The sequence below is a fragment of the Panthera leo genome, chromosome B4 (assembly GCF_018350215.1).
Source record: "Panthera leo isolate Ple1 chromosome B4, P.leo_Ple1_pat1.1, whole genome shotgun sequence".
Taxonomy (NCBI): domain Eukaryota; kingdom Metazoa; phylum Chordata; class Mammalia; order Carnivora; family Felidae; genus Panthera; species Panthera leo.
The window spans coordinates 66,801,000-66,808,987 of record NC_056685.1 but is presented as its reverse complement, the minus strand read 5'-3'; positions in this window follow the sequence as shown (position 1 = coordinate 66,808,987).

Below are 7,988 nucleotides of genomic sequence, written 5' to 3'. Positions count from 1 at the left end.
AGCTGCTGGGTCTATGGTATTTTGTTAGCACAGATTAAGACATATTGATAAAACATATTGGCATTATGCACCTCCTGATAGGATGTACTGTGAAGGCCACAACATCACTTCTCTGGTATTATTAAAGTGTCATTTTTCTTTAATAATAAACTCAATCAAGTCTTGAGAAAACATTAGACATACCCAAAGTGAAGAACTTTCTACAAAATGTGTGTGTGTGTGTGTGTGTGTGTGTGCGTGTGTATTTATCTTCAGAAATCTACCACTTCTCACTACCTTTATTGCTGAGCCTGGCCCAAGTCAGATCATTTCCTGCCGAGATTATGGTCATAGCCACCTAACCATCTCCCTCTTTCCAATCTCTAGCATCCCTAAGTTTATTTCCAACCCAGTGGTCAGAGTGATCCTATTAAAACATAGTTAGCTATGTCACTACTTAGTTCAATATAATCCACTGGCATCCTATCCCACTCACCAATTTTATGCCTTGAAAGGTCTGCCCTCGATGATAATCTGGTGATCATCTGGCCTTTTCTTCCCTGTACTAACCCCTCCCTTCTACTTCTCTAACATCATCTCTCAGTGTTTTTTTCCTGGCTCACTTTGCTGCAGCCATATTACCCACTTGGTTGTTCCTTAAACAGGGTCAGGTGTGTTTTAACCTGAAGGTTTTTGCATTTGCTGTTTCTTCTACCAGGGATGCCTTTCCTCCAGTTTCCCCATGGATCATTTCTTCACTTCTTTCAGGTTTTTCTCATGGATGCCTATTCATTCATACCTTTTCTGATTATTTTCTTTAAAATACAAAACATTCCTACTACCCAAGCATTGCGTATACTCCTTTTTTTCCCTATAGCATTAGTCACCATTAAGTATGTGTTACATTTTACTGATATTGTTTTATCTTTCTCTCTTCTAAAAATGAGAGCAAAAGTTTTTGCCCACTTTGTTTTCTGCTAGATCTCCAGTGCCTGAAATAGTGTTGCACATAGTTATTGAATAAATGGTTGCATAGATGGGTAATAATTGCCATCTAGATTGAATTTAAGCCATGAGGGAAAGTGTAAAAAGGAAAGGAAAGAGGACCTTGCACCGTGAATTGGGAGTTTGAAGATTTAGAGATCAGGAAGTGAAGGCCTGAAAAAAAGTCTAAAATACCTGAATTAGTGGCCTAGCGATAGAGAGTATCTCTGGGAAACAAACAAACAAACAAATGAAAAAACAAAACGCAGTTAACTCTTAATTGCTATTTGGAATTCAAGGGCAATGTTTCCAGAAGAGAGATTTTGGTCATCCATAAACATTTACACACTATCAAATGATATGCACACAGTATCTACTTTTTAAAAACTTACAATCTAATGGGAAAGACATCTTTAAAACATAAATTCAAAGTAAATTAATAACCTTAATTATGCCTATGTACAATGTGAGTGTATAAAGGGGCCCTTGGTCTAATCTAAGTGTGAGAGCATAAAGAAAAGAGTCTAGGGGTGCCCAGCTGGCTCAGTTGGTATTGTGTGCAACTCTTGATCTCAGGGTTGTGAGTTCAAGCCCCATGTTGGGTGTAGAGAGTATTTAAAAATAAAAGAGTCTAAGACACTTTCAAGATTGGGTAGAAGTTCTTCCAAATAAACAGGGGTAAAATGGAGATAAAGTGATGAAAGTATTTAAATACAGTGTCAGTTAGGCACTAAAACACTTGTTGAACTGATGTAATGACTTACAAGTGGAAATGGAACTTAGGTTGAACCCTTTTTGCATCTTCATTATGAATTTCTCAAAGAAGTAAATTATCCCCTTGCCTTCCCATCACCAATTCTTAGTTCCCTGGACACCTAGCTTTTCTTTCCCCTCTTCTACCACAATTATTCTCTATGGTTACAATTAGTTGTGTTGACCTGATAGATCCATTGATTCTTCTTCTGTCCTCGTTCCCTTTGGTTCCTCCCATACCTCCATTCCCATGTTCTACCTACCCTTTGACAATCACTTTATCACATTACTTCAGCCCAAATTCTCTTTCTTCTCCCAAAATGAACTCTCCCTTCCTTCCACCCAACTTGCCTATTTCAGCTAATAGTACTATTCTCTCAATTGTCTAGATTTAGGGATATTTTTGAAAACCACTTTATAAATTCATAATCTCTGATTGGAAGGACCCTCCAAGACCTTTTATTTTATTTTTTTATATTATTTATTATTACAAATTTTTTAAGTTTATTTATTTATTTTTGAGAGAGAGAGAGAGAGAGAGAGAGAGCGAGTCTGAGCACGAGTGGGGGAGGGGCAGAGTGAATAGGAGAGAGAGAATCCCAAGCAGGTTCTGCACTATCAGCATGGAACCAATGTGGGACCCGAACTCACAAACCTTGAGATCATGACCTGAGTCAAAATCAAGAGTCGGACACTTAACTGAGCCACCCAGGCATCCCCTACGTTACATATTTTATGTTTGTTTATTTTTGGGAGACAGAGAGAGACAGAGTGTGAGCAAGCAGGAGAGGGACAGAGAGAGAGGCAGACACAGAATCTGAAGCAGGCTCCAGGCTCTAAGCCATCAGCACAGAGCCTGATGCGGGCAGGGCTCAACCCACAAGCTGTGAGATCATGACCTGAGCTGAAGTCGGAGGCTCAACCTACTGAACCACCCAGGCTCCCCATGCTATATATTTTTAAATACTACCTTTGTCTTATCACTCTTTCACTCACAAAGTTTAAATGGTTTCCTATATTTTATCAATCAAACCCTTCTGCTTTCAAGATTCTACTCACCTTATTTCTCTTGGTGTTGCAACACACCTTCTTTGTGGTGTATGCATAAGCAAGTGTGTTTAGTGCTGCCATTATCTTTTGCTAATTTAATGCCCACTGACACCTTAGTGTGTCCAGATCTCTTTTTATCTTTATTCTTGATGTCAGTAGAAAGAAGTAATTTACTTACGTATTTATTTTAAAGTTTGTTTATTTTTTTATTTTGAAAGAGAAAGAAAATTCCAGGCAGGCTCCAGGCTGTCAATGCAGAGCCTGACATGGGGCTCAATCCCACAAATCGTGAGATCATGACCTGAACCGAAATTAAGAGTCAGGCATTTAATCAACTGAACCACCCAGGTGCCCCCAAAGAAGTCCTTTAAATAGTAATTTTGAGATGTCTTTGGAGTAAAACTTGAGTTTAACAACTATTTTCTTGTCAGAAATAGTTCCTAACAACTATTTTCCTATTTCCCTTTGGACTTCTGCAAAAATTGGAGGAGTAGCTTGGGATCATAAAACAAATACAAATGTCACCAGTTCCTTCTGTCTGAGGGGGGTCTTTCCTGGTGGAGTCCACTGTGAAATAACTGTTATCAGATTAGATCAAGGAAATGAGAGTCAAGTTATGCTGATTTAGGTAAAGCATCTTACAACGTAACCTCTGTGTTTTTACCTAAAAACCACTGATTCTACCAAATAGATATCTGTATAAGGAAAATTGAGAGATCTACATGTAAAGACTTTGTATTCTCTTATTTAATGTGTCGTTGTTTTGAGGGGAGATAAATCTAAGCACATGTTCAGTGCAGAAGTTGGTGAAATACTTATCATATAATTGTAGATTATAATTAATTTTAACTTCATATTTTGCTACAGGTTTTCTGAAATACAGTAAGAATGAAAAACCTAGAGCTTCATTAATCTTTTGGTTTCAGGGTATCCAGAGCCATGAGAATTTGAAAAATATCCAGGTGGAGGTCACACGAAAAGAAAATGGTGAGAAAATAGAAAATGAAAGCAGGAAATTCAGTTAAGAGATAGGAAAAAAAAGTGGTGGTATTGATGGATAAATAAAAGAGGAGGGGTAGTAAATGGTGAAATGTTCTCATACAAAAATAACTAATAAATTATCTTTCAGTGATTCAGTTCTATAATATCCCCCCCCCCAAAAAAAAAAACCCACAAAAACACAAAGAATGAATGACTATCCCAAAATGCTTATCAAGTTGAGTCCTGCACAGTTAGGAAAAAAAAAAAACAACACACTCCTCTTAACGAACTTGGCTCAAGACTTTGGCTCAAGACCAGCATGACTTAATAGCTGTAATTTGCATTTGAATGCAATTAACTGGGCCAGTACTTTGGGGTAATCAAGCTGTTTGCAATACGCGTAAGCTGCAAGCTCAACAAAAGTCCAAAGCACTGGAGAGAAATCTTTGCTCTTTGAATTTCCCTTAGATTTGGAATCCTGGTGCAAGCCCTTAAACACAGTTTTAGATTTCAGAACTCTGATTTTAAGTGTGGACACAGAAATTTAACTTTTCTCTACATGTTTATTCTTAATGAAAAGAAATTTAGATACTCTCCATTAGTTTTCCTTAGAAGAATTTCACTATTTTTATAAAAGTGATTGATGTTACATTTTAAGAATTTCAAGCAATATTAAAAGGTACAAAGAAGGAAATGAAAAAATCCCTCAAACCCACCCAGAAACGACTCCCAGTACTCAAAATAAACATAAATGAGAAAAATGTGAAGAAAATGTGTAGTTAGTTAAAACTTTGATTTTTCTAGTAATGTTATGAGTCATTAAAAAATAAATTTACAAGATGTGAACAAACTCCTTTTATCATGAGGTTAATTACTGTAAGTATTTAAGCTCACCTTGTGTTACTTTGCAGTATATGTTCTTCATATGCAAACACTTGTACTGTAGGCTGAGATTTTCTAAGCCTAAAGAATAAAAAGTATGGTGAAATTAACAGTGAAGAACAAAGAACCCAGAACAGGGAGTCGAGATATCTAGATTTTAAATGAGCTCTGCCAATTGGGTAGTGTACGTGTGAGTATTGGGGCAGGTTGGGTGTGGGGGTGGGGAGAAAGAGAGTGGGGGAAGGGGACGGCCGCTGGAGGTGGAGAGCAATTCTCCTCTCAGGAACTGTTTCCCTGTCTGTAAAATGGAAGGGGTGTACTAATTGTAAAATATTCTCCATCTCCAAAATTATAGGAGCCTAGCTTACATTCGCCACTTTACAGAAACTCAGGTGCTCTGGTTTTCTTCCTGATAGTTTGAATGTAACCTTTAATAGACACTACAGTTTGGAAATAGTCTCTCTGAGAACTATAACCAGTAGGCAGCAGACTATCTACAATGAAAACTTGTTCTGTGTTGAAATCAAAGCATAGCATACCCTTCTGGGAATCACTTATTTGTTGAACAAATAAGTACTGGCTGCACTCTTGAATTTTCCACAGATTCTGCCCTTTTAGTAATTTACAGTCTAGTTGAGGAGTTAAAAAGTGATCATAACAATAACAAAGACATTAATGAAATGTGATGAAGATCTGAAAGAGGAAAAAATCACACATCTGGTGCAGAGGCAGAGTGAAATCACAAATAGGTTGAAGAAAGGGTGATTTTTGAGTTGGGCCTGAACTATAGATAAGATTTTGACAGATAGTTGTTTGTTGGGAAGGCTTCTGTTTCCTCATATGTTACATGGAGGTGATAACTGTACTCAGCCTCTAGAGATGAAAGAATTATGTAAAATAATTCATGTTAGTCACTTCACACATTACAATGGCATGGTATGAGAGTCTCATAAACGCTTTCCATTGTTATTAATGAGGAAAATGAATAAAACAAAAAGAATCACTAAAGGAAAATTGGTATTTCTGATTGTGGTATTAAGGGTTGGTTTCCTAGAGACTGTTTTCAAAAAGATTTCTGAGGAGATGGCTGTCTAGGCATGCTCTTCCAAAGCTGGTTGTTTGCACATAAAGTTGTAATCAGAACTTTTTCTTTTAATCTTTCTGCTAGCAGCAAAAAGGAAGAAGCAAATAACTTTTAATGACTGATTAGAATGTGAAAACCAGAAAAACACTGGGTAGATGGCCTAGAGGGAAAAAACTGGTGAGACAGTTGCTCTAATGCATGTTGTAGCTTCTTTTTGGCTGCCTGTTTACTGTGTACTAGAATCTCTCTTCTGAATGTACCTTAGACAGGTGCAGCTGCAGCATCTGTATCTGTTTCTTAAAACACTTCGTATTACAAAGATATTTACCATAAAATTAGCTAGTTTTACAGGGCACTTATTGTGAGTTAGTGCTGTGATTAACATACGATAAAACTCTTTCAATCTCCAAAACAACTCTATAAGGTGAAAAATACACTGCCTACGTATAAGAAGCTGAGACTTAGGTCCCATATCTTGCCCAAAGTCACTTAGTCATTCAGCTTATCTTTAATGATCCATATTATGTGTCAGACGCTGTTGTGGGACCTACAAATACATGAGTGAATAAAACAGAAAAGAGGGGTGCCTGGGTGGTTCAATTGGTTAAGTGGCTGACTTTGGCTCAGGTCATGAATTCAAGGTTCATGGGTTAAGATTCTGTCTCTCTCCTGCTCTGCTGTCAGCACAGAGCCCACTTTGGATCCTCTGTACCCTTCTTTCTCTGCCCCTCCCAGCTGGTTCTCTCTCTCTTTAAAAAATAAATAAACATTAATAAACACATTAAACAATAAATTTCATATATTGAAAAAAAAAACCACATTAAAAACATTAAAAAAAAAAAAAACAACCCAGAAAGGTCTCTGCTATCTTGAAGCTCATATTCAAATGGAGGCAGACAATAATACAAAAAAATTATCAACAGGAAAATATAACCTAGTGGAAAGGGCTATGAAGAAATAAAATAGTGATATGATAGTGAATAACTGCGGGTACACAGTGCTGGCTTCATGGGTGAATGGTTAGTGCACTCACACAAGGCCCTGGGCTTAGAGGGCCTTTGCTATTAATTTAATGCTCTACTATCACTGTCTTTTTTAAAAAATATATATAGTTTTTTTTAAGATTATGTATTTATCTCTCTAAGAGAGAGAGTGCATACACATCCAAGAGCAAGGGAGGAGCAGAGAGAGAGGGAGAGAGAATATTTCATGAAGGGGTCCAAGCCATGAACTATGAGATCATAACCTGAGCTGAAACCAAGAGTTGAACACTTAACTCACTGAGCCACCCAGGCACACTATCTACTATCACTGTCTTAAAATGCTTAATAATTCTATCTTTGGATTTGTGTTTCATGAGGGAGATGTGGTAAAAGACTAGTGCATCTGGGTAAGTAGAGGACATAAGGCAATATCCATGTCCTCCATTCTTTGTGGCACCATTCTCCTATAGCTTTTGTGACGTCCTGTGAGCATAGAAATCTGGTTGATCTATAATGTGTGGGAGTTCGGTGGGATTCAAAGCCAGTATGAGTATGAGGTAAACATGTTTTGTGTGTGTAAGCAGGGATGCTGATACTTTGAGAGGCTATGCTTCCCTTGGACCAGAACTTGCTTCAAATAAAAAAAAGGAAGCAGTGGCATTCTAAGAAATACACTGACCAAAGAACCCTATCATATTCTTTCTTAGTCATCACTTCCCTGTGGCTACTATTAATGATGATGTAAAAGGAAAACAAAGACAGGGAAAAGTAGTTCTTCTTCCTTTCAGTTCTTCCTTACTCATCTGTAAGCCAAAGGTAGAAAGTGTTAGTAGAATATAGATGTATCAACAAGTGAAATAAAAAAGTTGAGTTCGTTTTGTGCAATGTTTTCACAGTTAAGAATGAAATTCATATGCACGTATGTACTACACAATAGGAACTGTATAATTTTGATAATTCCACATGTGAGTTAATTGCTCTATTCATAGTTAAAGCTGGCATTGCACAATGTAAAGATGAATGGTAAAATTAATGTTAATAATTAAAAACTTTAAACTTTTCTTTGTGGAAAGTAACATTAAATAGCAAATAAATACCATGACAAGTTGAGCGAGAGTTCAGAAGAAAGAGCTTTATATTTTAACATCTTTTTTTTAAGTTTATTTATTTTGACAATGAGAGAGAGAGAGAGAGAGAGAGAGAATGCATGAGCTGAAGAGAGGCAGAGAGAGAGAGAGACAGAATCCCAAGCAGGCTCCACACTGTCAACACAGAGCCCAACATGGGGCTTG